General features: G+C 44.9%; 1 long non-coding RNA gene across 2 annotated transcripts in view; it reads right to left on the reverse strand.

Annotated features, from left to right (window-relative positions):
• Positions 1 to 2,223: 2,223 nt before the first annotated feature.
• The window catches only part of LOC142079582 (uncharacterized), a 43,887-nt gene continuing 28,363 nt past the window's right edge, over positions 2,224 to 17,747 (reverse strand). The window contains exon 3 of one of the 2 annotated variants that reach the window (XR_012672718.1): positions 2,224 to 2,454. This is a non-coding gene — a long non-coding RNA (uncharacterized LOC142079582). Of the gene's footprint in view, positions 2,455 to 13,431; positions 16,920 to 17,747 lie in introns of those variants that run through there. The other variant, XR_012672719.1, reaches the window with a different exon arrangement.

Genomic DNA, 17,747 nt, shown 5'->3' on the forward strand with positions numbered 1-17,747 from the left:
TGGGGCTATAGTCTTCTGATTACCTGTTTACAAAAGTGAATCTCCTTTTTTTTTTTGCATTCACAGCAAGAAGCTGATGAGCAGGTTCCTTTCTGATGTATGGCTTGAAGACCCTGGCTGACCAGTGTTGTATTTAGTGTTAAAGAGATTCAAAAGTATATAGTGGATTGCATCATAGAATCATAGAGTCATAGAATAGTTTGGGTTTGAAGGGACCTTTAAAGGTCACCTAGTCCAACCCCCCTGCCATGGGCAGGGACATCTTCAACTAGATCAGGTGCTCAGAGCCCCATCCAACCTGACCTTGAATGTTTCCAGGGATGGGGCATCTACCACTTCTCTTGGCAACCTGTGCCAGTGTTTCACCACCCTCATCGTAAAAAATGTCTTCCTCATATCTAGTCTAAATGCCACCACGTAGCATCTTGAGGCATAAACACCCCATCTTCTCATAGTCCAGATTAGCTGTCCACGTGCATGCTGTCACCCCAACAGACTTGTAGTTACAAGCACCAGGTAGGTCATGCCACAGTGCAAGAACAAGAATAAAAGCATCAAAATCTGGGCCTCAGGTTGTGGATAGTAACTGCAAAATTCCACTAAAAAAACTGAAAACAAGAGATTATCCTTTAAAATTAATAAAATATGTCACCCACATTAAACAGGCAGCATAATACAGATTTAAATACATCTGATATAGACTAGAACTAGATGGAAAAATCAATTACATTTTCTACAGAACTGAAATGGAGACCTGGCTGGAAGTCTTCCAATGGAAAGATTTTTCTTGCAAAGCGCTGACTACAGTTAGCTCTCTTGAGGATACTTTTGGCCTTCAATAAAAAAATCAACGGAAGAAAAAAAATGGAAATATAATTTTAATAACACTGAACATTTTTAAATTTGGATATCATAATTCCTTTTTCTTTGTATTATAAACTATAACCTCTTCCCAAAAGCTTATTTCAATCAAAGTCTTCATTTTTGTTAGCACAAGATGTTTTAACCATCTTGTGTTTTTTCACAATTAGGATTCGTTTGCAATATTCATTCTGGAATGAAAGAGACTTCAAAGTTGTAAAATGCTCTCTGCAATGAAAAATCTGACTCCTGGATTAGCTGTTACTTTCCTCCACTGAAATAACCTACACTTACTGGCTTGTTCTTTTATTTATATAAGAACATATTTCAGCCTTTGAAAGCAAAGGACAGTTGTTGACTAGGACATTCTTCTCACACCTTACAATATGTCTCTACAGGAATGCAAGCAAATTTTACTTTTTTGATATATACCATGTTCCTACAAATAGTTAGTTATATGATAAACATGTGTCTAAGTAACTCAGATTTATTAAACTTTGCTAGAAGGTTTGAAAAGCCACGTGATATTATTTATTGAATTTATATTTAATTTTTCTTTTATTTGTTCATCCCTAAGACTCAGGCTGACAATTTCATCAGTCTATACGGAATCCCTAATGAAGACAGGCAAAAGATTTACATTTTTTAATCGTGTGTCTGGATTTCCTTTTTTAATTTATGGTAATGAAAAAGTATGCCCCCAGGACATGCACAGAACTTCTCTGACAGTATGTCAACAAGGACTATATATGTGAGGATAAATAAATGGAGAAAACAACTGCTTGACAGATTCCAGGAGAGGGAAGAAAGAGAAGAAGCCAAGGAGAGCTGGCATTTCCTCAAAGAAGTGATAGTAAGGGCACAAGGACAAACATCCCAATTAGGGTAGTGACTAGCTTGGCTAAAACAATGGCTTCGGGTGCTAGAGGGAAACATAAAGAAAGTGGAAACTATATTGTGTGAATTAAGCATAAAGTCTGAAAGAGAGAAGCAAGGCTGAGGCAAGAGAGAGGCAAAAGCAAAACAGGATCATCTCAAAAGGGAGCATGACCATGGTGGCTTTGCAAGTGATGGTAGTCTGCAGCGTTCGGGAGACTGAGTTTGTATGGAGAAGTAGCACCATTATTAGACAAGCTGATACGGCTGACGAAATGCATGAGCTGTTGGAGACTCAGGTCCTTCCCGAGGAGACAACAAAGATCACGGCACACATCAAGTAGTAGCTACCAAGAGACATCTAGAGGAAGAGGAAGCCATTTGATAGATATTCTTATAGAAAGAAAAAGGCCAAGGAACGCCCTGCTTCACAGCTCAACAAGGTTTCAACTGTTGGCAAAAGACTTACATTTATTGTATATTTTTTATACCAGCCTTTGCTGCAACAAGTAAGCAGTGTGATCCATACTAGTGAAAAAGAGGCAAGACTTTGGCCTTTAGTCGTTAACACAGAGGTTAAGAAGAACTTATGTATTTTCAAAATTTCTGTATCTAAGAAGCCTTAGCAAAGGGTCCATGAGGCACAGGCTGAAAGAATTATTGAACCATTGGCTGGGGTTTCCAAGCACTTCTGAGAGTGGGGGAGGTCTTGTAAGCCTGAAAAAAAGAGAAAACATGGTACGCTTTTAAGGAGGAAGAGCAGGGAAATATAGGCCAGCCAGCTTAATTTTAATTCTCTGAAAAAATTTTAATTAATAGCAAGGAAATAAACAGCACTCAGCGTGGATTCATCAAGAACAAATTTAGGAAATAAAGTGAATTTTGTACCGTGGCGGGGTAGCAGGCCTTGTGGGCAAGGGCAAGAGGCTTGACTTGACTGACTGCTGAATCTTGCTATTTTCATAAGTGAGGCAAGGAAATGTGATGTTGATGGAGGGAGTGGACATCTTTGAGAGCAGGCTAGACAGGTATCTGTACGGAACAGCAAAACTTTTGGAGAACCGGAAAGAGCTAGGGGACCATTGGGGTACCTTTTCCTCTATTTTTTTATATTTCTATGACTTTGTATGCCCAGAAATGATTATTATTAAATGTTTTTTTTCCATTCTGTCCTGCCCTGAGTCCCATGCTGTTTTTCCTTGTCTGATTGATACTGAGTTCTCCATAGTCCTGTTGAATTATATTGTTCTTCTTAGTCCTAAGTGGCATCGAGATCTGACAGCCTCTTTTGCCAGAGGAGTTTCTGTTTTCTTTAAAGTCATTACATACAATGACACAAGGCAGAGAAAAGGGATTGTTATTTATCCCCACTTTGCAGACAAGAGAAGCCAGACTCCACATAATCCATAGCAATGCTGGTAGCTGAACCCAAATCTCCCAGATCCCCAGAGAGTCTCTTACGTGCACGACCACCCTATTAATCCTGAGGGCAGCACAGGCTGTCATGAACCATTGACGAGCCTCACGTCAGCAATTGCCGTCTTCTCTGAGTAAGTGAGTACAGGAGTGATCAGGCTGAGTCTAAATTGTGAAAGCCCAGGAAATACTCCTGGGTCTCGAACAGCCCAATGAATCTAAAGTTTAGATCTCAGCATCGCAAGCTAATGAGCCTTTCAAAGCTCCCCTCAGGTTGTCTGGAACCACTCCTCAGCCACAGATTTAATTCTCTCTGTACACTCTGAAAAATGTAGTCTATTTAATATTCTACCCACAACTTGGCTTGAGGCTACTTGAAGCTATTGTTTGGGGTTTTTTTCCGGTCTGTTAATTATACCTACAATTGGCAAACTACCATTTCTGACGTACAGCTACACGTGATGTGTCCCCAAGCCAAATCACATATGATCTTGGGCTGGAAAGCTAGCAGCTAGCAGCCAAACGCAGCAAAAACTGAGCTCTGGAGGTATCCCCTGAGCAGCAGCAGCCAAGACAAAATGAGAAGATGCCAGAAGGGCAGATCCTGAAGCGCTTGTTCAGTTTTTATGGCAATCCTTTACCCAGGCAATACTCTCATTGGTTTTAGGAACATGAAGGCTTTGGAGCTCGGATTTGTAGTGCTTATAGGCAGACGACTGTGAATCCAGAAGCCCCCCCGAGGGAAGATCCCTTCCGAGCTACCTGTTTACGACAGAGATGCTAAAACCAGTCTGTGCTGCTTCTCGCCCCACTGCATGATGCACAGCACCCTGCCCCGCGTGCAGGTGGGAGTCGCTGGGGTAGCCAGGACCGCCGGCAGCACGGGCACCTCCGATAGCCCAGCGCTGCCCACCTAATGCCACGCGGGGTCTCGGAGAGCCCTCGCAGCAGACACCAAGGGCTAGGGAGACCCGGCTCACACAGGAGAGCTGTCCCCGCAGGCAGCAGGGGTCTGCTTGCAAGGGCTGCCTGCCTCTGCAAATTCAAATTAAAATGCAAGCGTGGCTCCCAAAGGCAGTGCAGAGCCTTGATCTCCTGCCCTTCATGAATCCCACATGTACAACAGCCTGAGGTGACAGGGAAGTATCACTCAGCGCTTCCCCATGATGCCATGGCGATGGATCAAGTGAAGGCCACCACCGTTGCAGGTCCTTGGTAGTCATGCTTCACTGTGGTCAGGTGGACCAGAGGAGAGGAAACGGGCATGGACTCAGAGCTGGCCACGAGGTAAAGGGCAGGCCACCTCCAAGAATTGCCTCTGAATTCATGCATTTTCCTGGGAAACCACTGGATTTGGCCACCAAGGCCTTTCCCATGGGAGAGAGAGGCAAATGGCTGCGATTCTCCTCCCAAGTGATAACCAGCCAGCAAAACCCACAAGGATGTTTGTGAACCTTTCTCTTGCGGCCCACACCGGGAGGGACAACTCAGGCCTAACAGTCACGACTTTTAGTGGATGCAATAAGAAACCATAACAGAATAAAAACTAACCAGAATGGGATAAAAAATATTTTCATTTTGCAAGGTCTGAGGTGAACATTTTTTTATGTTTTTCACGATTTGTGGAATGTTTTCAAAGTATTTCAACTTTCTGGTAGTTTAGCTTTGAGTTTCTTATTTGCCGCCAAATATAATAAACTAAGTGGTGGCCACAAGGTAGCACTTTTCCCCATTTTTTCACTTTTCCCTTTCTTACCCTAAGCTTTCACGACATCATAAAAATGTGGAAGTTCTGAAAATTTAGAGAGTGGCAGAAGGAAAATGAAAAGTGGCGAGTGGGGAGAAGAACAGGGGTTATTCAAGAAAAAAAGATCAACCGGTTCTGATCTGGCAAATGGGCCTTTTCTCAGAAATCTGAACAGACCGAACGGAGGTTGGAGGGCCACCCTCACTCAGTTTGAGTCGCCTCTGACTCCACTGGCAAATCCGCTGTACAGAGGTGTAAAATGATTTTGTGCCACAACGTTTGTGCCTTAATTACAAGTGCATTTCATGCCATACTTTGAAGAAGTCCGAGGCAACTTAATTTGGCCAATTAGTCTGAGATCAGTGTATAAACATTTCAGAGCCAGTGCTATCCATTTCCTACTTGCACAAATAAACCTCTCTTTTCTGTAAAACTTTGAACACAGAAATAAAAATTGGCTAGAACAAGTCCCTTGGTAGAAAGGCTGCTTTCTACAGCTACCCAAAGGAAGGTGTTTTACAAGCAGAACTGTAAAGTCATATAAAACAATGCTTCAGCCCCAACAATGAAACAGGGGGTGCGCTGGCTTGCTGCTTGTGCAATGACAAATCAACGGGGAAGGGAAGCCCAGCGATGGCTGGACCAGCAGCAGCCAGCGTGGTGGCGTGCCGTTCTGGGTGGTCTCTGGTGGGTTTGGGGACCGAGGCTGGACAGGCACTGCTGGAGGGCTTGCAGAGGACTGGACAGCCCAGCAGTGCAAAACTGTTTTCCCAATTTGGCAGCTGTGATGGGGTTCAGGCTCAGGTCCAGCTGCATACTTTGATAGTAAATTTGCAAATATAACATACAAATATAGAAGTTTAAAAAAATATTTTAGCTTTTTCCTGCCTGCTTTAATAAATTACCCAACAGAAAATTTTGTTTGTAGAAAATAATAGAAACTTGACCACTGCTTTATATTAAAAACTGCTCATTCCTATGTCACTCTTGCATGATGCAGGATGGAGTCCACCATGATCTGGCAAACAGCAAGAGGAGGGGAAGAGGAAAGACATGACAAAGGGATCAGCATATTTGGGCATTTGCCTCTTACCGAATGAATCTGGAGCAGCAGCATTGCTGGGAAATAAAATAATGTAAGAGAATTTACAGGGCAACATCTGTTTCAACATCAGAATTCATTAGTGAGGAAAAGGGGAACACAGGTACACCGGGGGGATTTGGAAAATCTGAGATTACAAGCAAATGTGTCATTCAATGTCCGTTATTTTCTGTTTCTTGCAACTTTGCTCAACAGATCAAAAGAGTTTGAGTCCAGCTAAAGAGTGTATGTGAGGCTTAGAAGTATTATGGTACTCATTATCCTTCATGCAATCCTCTTTAATGATTTGTTCTGTGGCCATATACAGGATCACAAATGCAATAAAAGTGGGAAATGTTGAGTTAAGGCAACAGTCTGGCATGGTGATGTCATCTATACAATAAACAAATGTCAATGCAGAGCTATAAATAATCTTTTTATCGTAATCTTGAATTGATCCGATACCAGATGTATACACACTTCATGAAAATTCCTTAGCTTTGAAGAAAGAGGAAAATAACCTGTAATATAAAGTTGGGTATATTTATATGTGTGCTTCTTATGATTAATATATGCTACAGGCCAGAGGGGACAGGGCCTTTGTCTTTCCTGCAAACAACACCTATATCTCAGTGCCAAGCATGACATGCTCCTGTGAGCGTGGAGGCTGAAAGAATCACTCTGGGCTGGTAAAGATCTCCCCAATAGCAGGCAGGTCCTTAGAGGCACAGAAAAATCTGTATAAAGAACATTTCATTTACTGTATGAGAGATCTGTTCTAGTTTACACAGGGAAACTCCCAGTTCAGAATGCTAACTGTGCCCCAGCACACCTGAGCTTTCCCTCTGTATGATGCAAAGAGTGAAGTACGTTGTTGTGAAACATCACATAAGCATACATCCACACTGAAATTGCAGTCTTGGGCAGCTAAATCTGTTCTTTTGTTCAGGGCCTCTTTTTAATTCTGTTTCTATGAGATATTACTGTCCAACAGAAGCTTTTACATTATAACAATTACATTAAAAAAAAAAACTCCCGTTGCATCAGTCGAGCTGTGTCTTGGGGCTGGCTCAAGCTGATGAGAATCTTTCCACTGACGTCATTAAGCTTTTATTCAGGCTCTTAATCTGCAATCAATCAACCCTTAATATTATTCCATGCAGAACTCCGTGCCTTCTTTTGGTGATAGAAAAAAAAGAGACCAAACGTTTGACCCAGCTACCAGTGCTGGCAAAATTGCCTGGGTCATGATTACCTTTTCAGCGAGCCTCAGTCAGAAGTTACCCTGACACGCACTGTTCTGCCATTTCTCCCTGTGTACATTCCTCTAGCTTCATGCGTTGGCTCTCGTGCTACACTGGACTGTCCCTGCTGATCTAAGCTGGGGAGCCCAATCCTGTGGCATCCCGAGTGCTGCCGGGGACAGGCCGCCTGAGCCACGGGCTGGCTCCGGGGGCACGCAGCGCTTCCCAGAAGCAGGCTCTGGGATGTTAAATCCTCCTGCGGTAGCATGAGGTGTTTACTAACAGTGCCGAGACCTTGCATGAGACTGTCAGGGAAAAAAGACATAAACCGTAATCTGCCTTGGTCTCCCCCACATTGTGTTAGGTACATCTTGTTAACCTTCCCATCGTCGATGGCGACAGCCGCGGCTGCAGTTCCCTGTGGGGCAGTGACTCCGCACAGGCTGCCACGATGGGGATCATCTGCCTAGGAGCTCTGTCAATAGGCAGAGCTCCCTTGTTATGCTCTGGGCATCTTTCTGGTACTCCTTTATTATATGTCTTCTGTTAAAGGAAAGGGAACGGGTGCCTGGCCCTACCTCTGCAGGGCGGTTGCACAGGGCTATGTACAGCTCAATAAATGCCATCCCCCCATCCCGCCCAGGACTACCGTGTGGCTGTAACAGGAGGGAAACAAGTCTCCTCATTTAGCAGCAGCAAACAGGCAAAAAGGAGAAACCAAAAAGTAGGGCAATATCAGAGGTGTCTGGAATGCGGTCTGAGTGCACTGGACTTCCAGAGGTTGCCTGGAAGAGGAGTCACAGAAGGGAAGGCTGCACACCAGAAAGAAGGTCAAACACAGGCAGTGTGGAAACGTGCACAGCAGTGACCGCAGAGGTGCCAGCGGCTGCAAGGTCACGAGTGGGAACAGTGGCCTGCTGCTTCCTAATGCCACTACATGTCTGTAACACGTTTGGAAATCATTCAACAAAGCCTTGGCTTCAGTGCTTAGGTGTCCCTGAAACAATAAAAAGTAACCAGCAACCCCATGAGGTCAGATAACTGGGGAGAATGGTTTTAACCATAGAATTTAAAGGGCAGGGCATTCAGGATTGATCTTGGGGCTTAGGACAGCAGAACTATAGGTTCCCACCTATACCTGAAGGTGTCAGAGTCTTTGCCCTTTGACTAAGCTGGAGACCAAAGGGGCAGATTTAGAGGAATCCAGAGCACCCAGATCCAGACTGCAGGTCCAGAGAGTGTCAACATAGCTAAAGTAGACCAGGAGCAGTGCAGGCACCGCTTCCAGGTCTCTCAAGCCTTGGTCCCACATCTTATTCATGCTGACTCTCTCATTCATGCCATGGACTGAGGGGTGAAGTGCAGATTTGGGAGAGGAAAGGAAACTATCATGGGACAGAGAGATACAGGGCTTGGGACTAGTCTGCCCTGCTAGCAGACGGCAGCCTTCTCTCAAACCAGTGAGCAAACACTGCCCAGCACTGGTGTTGTGGACTCGAGAGGCAGGAGTGCCCCACAGGCTGAACTGGGGGTCAGGGAGAAAGGAGAGGAGCGGCTAAGCTCAGAAGCGTGCTTAACCTGCTGGCACATCTGGGTGAGGGTTAAGATGGTCTGAGCTCTCTCGCAGGAGGCTTTTTTTTTCTAGGCAGTGTATAGGAAACAGGCCATGGGACTGTCTGGTCCTTCACTGGGCAGAAGTGCTGCAGGCACTCAGAAGTAAATACCAGTTCTTTCTGTTCGGTGAAGAACCTTGCTGTATGAGTAGCTTTGTTACAATGGTAAAGATTACATACTGCTAACCTAAGACTTAATTTGTGGTGAAGCCATAAATTAAATTATTCTCATCTCTCATCGTTCATCGTTTCTGGGAAGATATAAGCAGATACAAGTCACAGCTGGAAAATGAGGACTAATTGATGGAGCAGCCAGCGGGCTTTGTTGTAGCCACATTCATTTTGTGCTTGTGAATTATGCCAACAATAGCAAATATATTTACACACATTAGTAGCATATTCAGGATAATCTCTTGGTGTGTAAAGTATGTGCAGGTACTCTGATGCTATATATTCTGCAGCGATACGCTGTATCAACAACACGCGTGTCTGTTTCTGAATTACTGCTGAATATTCCAGGTGCTCTATAAGACTGAAAGCCTTTGCGCTATAAATCACAGGAGAGCAATAATTTTAGCCTTTCACAATGAGAAAGCTTGTTCTGGAAAACCTTTCCCTCTCGAAGGCCCCCTCTTGACTTTGGGTGGTTTGGGTTTGCAGGTCTCCCTACTTTTCTAGGCTAGAATTTACAGATAGAAACTAAAAAACAGATCCTGACTTCAATATTTACCACAGGTGTGAATATAATATAACATTAAGGTAATGGGGCAGTGAGACCTTCCTTTATGTGGCTTATAGCCACAGAAAGTTAAAAAGTTTAAACTGGGGAGGGACAAAATATGTTATGTGCAGAATTGTTTCTTGTTCAGTATTGCTGCTCCCCGGCCGCAGGGGACCTGCTAACAGCCTGGCCGCTGTCACAAGGGTCCTGCCATTTCGGGTGTCCTTAGAGACTTGCCATCTGGACATGCAAGAAATGCAAATGTCAGTTCACAAGACACAATTTTCTTGCTCTCAGCACTGCAGGAAAAAAGCCTGGAAAATATGAAATGAATGTAATTAATGACTCACAGAAATTGAGAGGAAAAAATATCCAAAGTAAGTTATTGTACAAAATACCATGATTTTTAAATCAAATTGATTGAGTCTGACTGACCAGCCTGTGTTCAGAGGTGTGTCAGTCCTACAGCCAGAGAGGCCAGTCTTTCTCCAGCATTGTAAAAGTATTAAAAATGGATGATACTCTGATTTTGCACCCTAATAATGCAGCTTGGCCAACTTCTGTTGAATGACTCTTCTAAGTAAACAGGTGTAAAGTGGTGCTGATTGTGTTGGAGCTCAAACCTCCCTGCTCAAGCCAGGTGAACCCTGTCTTCATCAGGGAAGAAGGAGAGGGACGGCGCCTGCCTGGAAAATGCAGGAGGGCTGCGATGGACGGCCGGGCAGCCCGGCGTGGGAGGAAGGCTCTGCCCGCCCTGAACCTGCCGCCCTCGGCAGGTCTGCCCCAGTTTGCATTAGCAAGCAGCAGTTGCTGGAGTCAGCTCAATCATGCAAAAGCTTTTGAGGAAAATCATCGCTGGAGCTCTGCAGATGACCGCTTTGTTTCTGACTCACTGACTAACTGGAAAAGGAAGGAGAAAAAAATAACCATCCATCTGGGTCAAACAAAGGAGGAGGATTAAGAAGCAGCGCCTAGGGCCCCGAGGTACCTGGACAAGCATTTCCGCAGAGGGGATTAGCACAGCCAGGCTCATGAGCTGAGTTTCCAGCTGATTTGCTTCCCCCGGCCCCAGCCCCCCCGGTTTGGGACACCTGCAGAAAGCTCCCGGCGTGCCTGCTCTCCAGCTCCTGGCGGGAATTCCGCCTCTGGGCAGAGGAGCCCATCAACCTGGGGCAAGCTGCAACTCGCCTTGACCCAAAAATGATGGCAGAGAGGGGGACAGGCTCTTTAACTGGTACTGCCCAGCGTTCTGTTCCCAGCCACCAGAAGGCAAATTAAGGAGGATTGGGGTTGTGCTGTTATTCTTCTGGATAAATGCTACTGACGTCTGGGCAGCCTCGGCTGGCAGCGCTTTTGGATTGCTATTCTTATATTTGTATATTTTAAGCTCACGAAAAGCAGCTGAGGCCACAGGCTAGATACTTTCAGCAAATCCCAGAGAGAAAAAAAGCCAACAAAACTATCTAATAAACGTTCCCTTAGAAGGCGGCTATCTCAGCGCGCCTGCTGCCCGCCTCCAGCACGCCGGCACTGGGCGATGCTCGGTGAGGAGGGGTGCGTTGGGATGGGGATCGGCACCGGTCCCACGGGGCAGGCTTCTGCAAAAGAAGGTGGGAAAGCAGGGCCAGACCTGAAAAGCCGTGCTACTCCTGCGGCATCTGCAACCGGAGGCCACTTGCTGACCCCCGCCGGGCTGTGTCTGAGATGAGTTCTTGGTTTCACCCCTGCAGGCACCGCGTTTCACAAAAGCACGCTATAAACTCAGCGCGCATGTCAGCGCGGCCTGAAGGCAACCAGCGGGGAAACAACCCCAGGTCTGGTTTTTTCACTCTTTATAAATATATGGGCAGTGACAGGTGTAAAATTACACCAACCAGGCAATAACTCAGACCTGTTTGAGTGCCAATTATGTGTCTTTTTACAACATTGGGCCTCTGCCTGAACACATCGTTTAGGAGAAAAATATGTTGTAAAAGTGTATTCATTCAAAAGAATGCTATAAAAAATGATTCTCAATTTTGGTCTCACTTGTTTAATCTTCAATCTCTTTCTCTGCTCCTCCTCCATTCTGGGATAAATGAGCTCTGGATACCCTGTGTTGCGTGCACAATCTTGTAGATTTAGCGAATAGGCCATCGAAAATAAATAGACATAAATCTTAGCCATGTATGGTCTCCAGCCAGGGGAAATGGCTTACAAAACCCAGAAAGATGACCACCCATTAAAAAAATGCTGGACACAATTATTTTGATGGCAGGGACTCAAGCTATGCAGCATACGGCACAGTTTACAGAAGAGGAGTCTGCTAATTTAACACGGCGGCTTGGCAGGCAGAGCAGCTCGCCGCCTGGGGCACATGGTCAGGCTGGATTATGCCCTGGTGCCAGTGGTTGCCACCAGAAGTAAGCGTTTAGCCTGGGCTTTGTGATTTGGTTAATAATGACTGAAAATTAGGCGGAGATAGTAGGATCCTGCCTCTAATACATATGAGTGTGGATACTGTCCTTTGCTAACAGGAATGGTTTATGTATGAATTCATTTGCCCACTTCGTGAGTGGAACCACTGCCTGCTCTGAAGCCTGGGGGACTTCTGTGGCCGACCAACGAACCCCTTCAGTGGAAGAAGGCTCACAGTAGATAGCCAAGGATGATGTGCTCATGAAACTCAGAAAAGCGTGTAGGAAGTGACCACAGCTGTCGTAAAGGAAGCTTAACTTATCTCAACATAAAAGGGACTGGAGGGTGGCCTTTGTTTTAGATAAACAGCTGTCATCAGTTGAGTGGGTCAACTGGTTTGTAAATGGCCTTCCCTAAAATAATCGATAGGGAGTATTATCTTCCTGAGCCAGACAGACCAGCATGGGCGAAGTGTATTTGTGGCTCAGAGTCTAAAAATTAACCAACCAACAAAACGAACCCTGAAGACAGCAACAGGCTTGAGCTGCCCTCAGCAGTAATGGGAATTGCATTTGCGATCCAACTGTATGTTGCAATTGCTATACTGTGTTTGCGTTGTGATTTCAGTATGTTGCTGTATCGCTCTGTTAAATCAGAATCCTATGCAAAGTCAAATACCTACAAATAAGTAAATTTGAATCAAACATCAAACCCTCTTCATGTGGAACATCCAAAAGAACCTGGTCAGAGGGTATTGGACTCTGACAACTTCATGCCTTACCCTCACCAGCAGACAGGCTCAGGAATCGATTTCCTGGGCCCTTTGGAGCATGTTACTCCTGTCAGTGAAGCTAATTACACGTTCTCTGTAGAGGTTATCGCACTTGGTGTCACTGAACCTTCCAGTATTTCCCAAACTGCAGACGATTAAGAGAACTAATGTGAAACCACAGTTTCTTTGCAAACTTCCCAAAGCATCGCACAAGCCTCTAGAAACCCTCTCGCCTTCATGCCCCCACGTTTCTGCCCAGGCTCTTCTCCCCTATATCCTTATCCCTCAGGTCACTCCCACTCAGGTATTGGGACTCAGATAAGCAGAAAAATTGTGTGTTTATTATTATGTTCTGTACAGCTGAAGGGGGAAGGCTGAGCCCTTGTTCTTGAACAGAAGCATGCAGGATGATTCAAAGCATGCCCATGCTTTTATTTACATATTTATAATTATATTACACACTATAACAATATCTTATAATGTGGTATTATAACAATATAATAATATCTTTGAGTAATTTTTATTATTACATATAATGATATATTTTTATATTTAAATGTGTATGTTTATCTTTTTCAGCCAACCAATGGAAACACTAGACTAGAACCCAGAAGCACTAAAATAGTTGAAATGTATCAAATAGACATGGAAGTGCTTTGCCTTGTGGCACAGTCATATTTATAAGAAAACATTACACTCATACAGTTATGCTGCTGATAGACATAGTTTTCTATGTTTCTGTGCACAGCTACGCATACTGCTATGATTAAGAGGTACCCCTTTTGGTAAAGGAGCTGCAAAACAAGACTCAAGGGTTACCCATTCCCATATACAGGAGAAAATGAACATTTGTTAACATAAAGAAGTAATCTGCACCAAGCTTCAGACACATATTCCCTGGGCTGCTAGCTTCAGCTAGCTCCTTTTAAATTAAGGTGTCTTGCTGTAGGGTTTTTGCATGTGAATTCATGACAAAGCCTGAGGTACCCACTCCACTTTGACTTTCTCCTAGCCTGGGGCCACCTTTACCCTTTCTTAATTTACTCTCAAAGCCCCAGTTCACAGCAACCTCATTTCAGCCGGGGATAACGAGATGCTTCCTGAACTCTTGGGGTCATTTCTGAGCATCATCACAATGCTTCCCTCCCTCCCGCCATTGCCAAAGACTGAGCTGGAAGTTTATCTTTTTAGACGAATTTACATTTCAAACTCAGATCAAGGAAAGCAACAAGGCTAAAACAGAATCAGTGGAGCAATGAAGCAGTGAAAGAGGCTGCCCTTGCCCACGGGAGGAACCTGCCTGTGAGGCTCATTTGCTCTCCCAGGCGTTGCAGAGGGAGGTGGGGGGAGAGCCAGAGGGCTCCTGGGTTTGGGACATTTATGGTTCTTAGGACTCCAGCGGGTTCAGATGTAGCAAATAGTTGGACAGTGGTATGAGCATCTTTTAAAAACCTGAATAAATACAATCAGCATAATGGTCCAGTGGTTCTGAGGCAGTCAGCAATTAATGGCCCTCTGGGGGAAAGCCTGTGGCTAATTGGTTTATAAAACTGATCAAATTGGAAGCAACATCAAAAACCAGATTAGGAGAAGGAAGCAAAGTGCACTTGTGAAAGGAGGTTTTAATTACTATAAGAGGGCAGCAAAAAGATTGCAATAGCTGCTTCTCTTACCTGTCTGCCTGAAAAGGCCAAATCCTGCAAATACATTGCCATAGATACATTCTGTAGGACGCCCTGGCATCTGCTTGGATCTAGTTGCAGGATACTCCATGAAATAATTATGTGCTTCAGGTCCATAGAGAATACTGCATTGGAGGCAGTAAAAACTCTGAGGAAAAATGCCTTTTATTCAAAAGGGTTTGGCTTGTTAGTGAGATGGTAGATACCAGCTTGTAATACAGTCTAATGCAGTTTGCTGCAGAAAAATGTAGCATAGTTTAATATGAGGGCAAGGAACCAATCACCCAGAGCAATGAGCAGGGAAAGGATTGAGATTATTACGGAAAAATCATTGAAACCATGAGGCCAGTGCACAGCTGCAGTAGTAAAGTCTGTCATAAAGTGGAAGGGACTATAAGAGAGGAGGATGTAGTGTAGATGGTATTAGTCAGAGCCCCATCTGCTCTAAGCCCCACACCACATACGGGGGCTGTTAATGGCCCAGGGGGGTACAGGGCAGCTCAGAGTGAGAGCATTTATTTTACTGCCAGGTTCATGTGGAGGAGGTGACCTACATGGAGGTTCCAGCATGCCGCAGGATGCTCTCCTACAACAGAGAAGGAAGTAGGCACGGAGCTGAACCCAGGTTTGTAACTGTCAGTTCTTCAAGTCCTTACATAGACAAAATTTCCTGTATTTTTCACGTTTTCTGTTTGTTTAGCTCTAAATAAGGCCCAGGTAGATATTTCGCTATCTGCGTGACCAGCCTGCAACTCTGGACAATCCCCAGTCCCTGATGCTGAGCGAGCATCGTACGGAGGCACACCAGGTAGCCAGCACCCGTGAAAAATTCCCACCAGCCTTTTCTGAAACCTACCTGCCCCCAACAGACCTCTCCAGAGAAAACAATCATCTTCCTCAAATTCCACGAAACCTGTTCTAGATTTCTCCACAGGAATATGGGGAAATCTCTGAATTATTTAATAGCATTATTCTGAATTTTTTGGCAAAGTTCTTTCCCAAATGACCACGATTTTCTGATTTGTTAAGCAAAAAGATCCACGTTAGATCTGAAAGTCAAGCTGAGGCTCCCCTCCTTGTGTCACACTCCCAGCCCCCAACAGCCTGCAGACCAGGCTATGCCGCGTTATGCCTGCGTGGCATAACGTTGTACCCCAGTCCTCCGCACCAGGGACCGTCTTTGTCTTCCGTGGGATTGCAGAGTGATGAATGAGTTCAGAATCTGACTGAGCCGGTATTAATGAAGTTTAATACTGTCTTTGGCCAGCCACAGTGACGACCACTTGATAGCTGGAGAAACGATTACATTCCACAAGAAACCATATAATTAAACCTACAGGAACTTCCACATCAAACACAAGTATGTGTCACTACCCCAGATGAAAGTACACACGAGGCATAGAAGGGCAGAGCTTTTACTGCCTCTCCTTTTACAAAGGCTTATGTGTTTGAGAAAGAGGCCAAGCAGCAAAGGCGAGCTAGCAGAGAAGATGTAAAAGAAGCCCTTGAAACAAAAACACCCCAATAGTGCAACATAAAAAGCTATGCAAGAAAGAAAGGGTGTCTGACTGGGTTAGAGGAGTAAGAAAAGAGATTATCCCCTTTTGTCTGATTTTTCCTGTGATTTGTGACCAGTGCATACCCTTAGTGCATTAACAGAGGTGCATCAAAAGAAATGCCTTCCTCATCACCACTTTTTCTTTTAAAGAAAATAGTCCACCATTCCTTCATTTGGCTAAAAGCTTAGGGTCAAAAGCGAAGGGCAGTACTGCTGCCTCAGATGCAGGAGTACAACTCAGTTTCTGCACCGTCAACACGAAAAAGGAGCATGTGAAAAAAATTCTTGCCATTGAAGTCACCAGACCGGTATTCTGATTTCACACATGGAATATATCTGCTAAGGAAGCAGATGCCAATTTTATACAGTTAATCTTTAGAGTAAAACCACACTTTAAATAAAGAGGGAGTGGGGAAGTGCATCAAAGGTTGAAATGAAGCTTCACATTACCATGAATAAAGGCTAGCGGAGCTCTGGATGCCTTCAGAGCTGAATCTGTGTGATTTTCTCATAAATAAGTTAAGTGAACGCAATGGAGTTGTGCGCACATTAATGCACTTCCCACAAATACGGAAACGTGAGGCATCCCTAACCCTCCCACTCTCCTGGACCCAGGCCCAGTTACCCAAGCACACGTCCTGGTTGTGTGTCGAACGGTACAATCTCAGAGCCGCTCTTAGCTTGATCGGCGCCAGGGTTGCAGCGTGGAGTTGAATCACTGTGTTGTCACTGGCACTGTGCTCTGTCCCCGTGTCCCTGGGACACCCTGGAGCATATTCCCCATCTCTTCGGGCAGTAGAAGTGGAGCTGCGTTATGGATCTGCAGCCACAGGGTGCGGGTGAGGGTCCTGTCCTGGAGGAGCGTCGGGGGACGGTGCTGTGGGAAGGCTGGATGCACTAGCCCGCTCCCTGAGCACTTGGGCTTCACACCCCCTTCCAGGCCAGCTAGACCTAGGGGAAAATGGCACTCAATTTGTATGAGCGAGATTTGCCTCAGAAGAGGGGAGAGGTTAGGGATAGAGCGTGCCAGAAATGATCAAAACTGTGAGCCAACCTGGATCCAAACAATTTTAACTGGAGACACTGTCAGCTAGAAAATACAGCCCTAACGTATGCTCAGTTGCAGCTGCCTTGACTTTGTTATTACTATCATCCTGAAATGGGAAGTGGGACAGCGTAAGTGACCTCTTTCCCTGTGATTTTGTGATGACCACAAGGTAATATGTTTACTGTTATATTTTTACATTGTGTTCTACTAGTGACTTCCCCTAAAATAATGAAACAGCAACATCTAAGTAAAAATATGTAAAATATGATTTGTTTTTAAACTGTATTTAAAAAAAATGTTAAATTACTTTTTCCAGGTAGATTCCTTCTGACTTTCCCTTCCACAAATAATTTTGAAAATAGCTGGTTTTATTCTTGTTCAGAATGCTTATTTTTATACACCCATATTTCCTGCCAAACAGGAATGCCGAGGTTTGATGAGCCGAGCTCTGAGTGACAGCCCAGTGAGGGGACATCCCTTCTCTGTAGCCTTGCTCAAGACCTCCAGGACAGCAAAGGAGAGGCATCAGCCATGAGAGCTCCATGGAGTCGAATCTTTCTTGTGTCTGCATAGATTTTCTCTGTCCTGTTACCTGTAACAGCAGAATCCCCTTACAGAGCACACGTGTGGGCTAGCTGGCCATTGCGGTAGGCAGCGCACAAACCCAAGCTAAAAGGAGAGTCCTGAGGGACATCCAGCCAGGCTAAGAGTACCACTGCTCCCTGGCAGTG

The sequence above is a fragment of the Calonectris borealis genome, chromosome 2 (assembly GCF_964195595.1).
Source record: "Calonectris borealis chromosome 2, bCalBor7.hap1.2, whole genome shotgun sequence".
Lineage (NCBI taxonomy): Eukaryota > Metazoa > Chordata > Aves > Procellariiformes > Procellariidae > Calonectris > Calonectris borealis.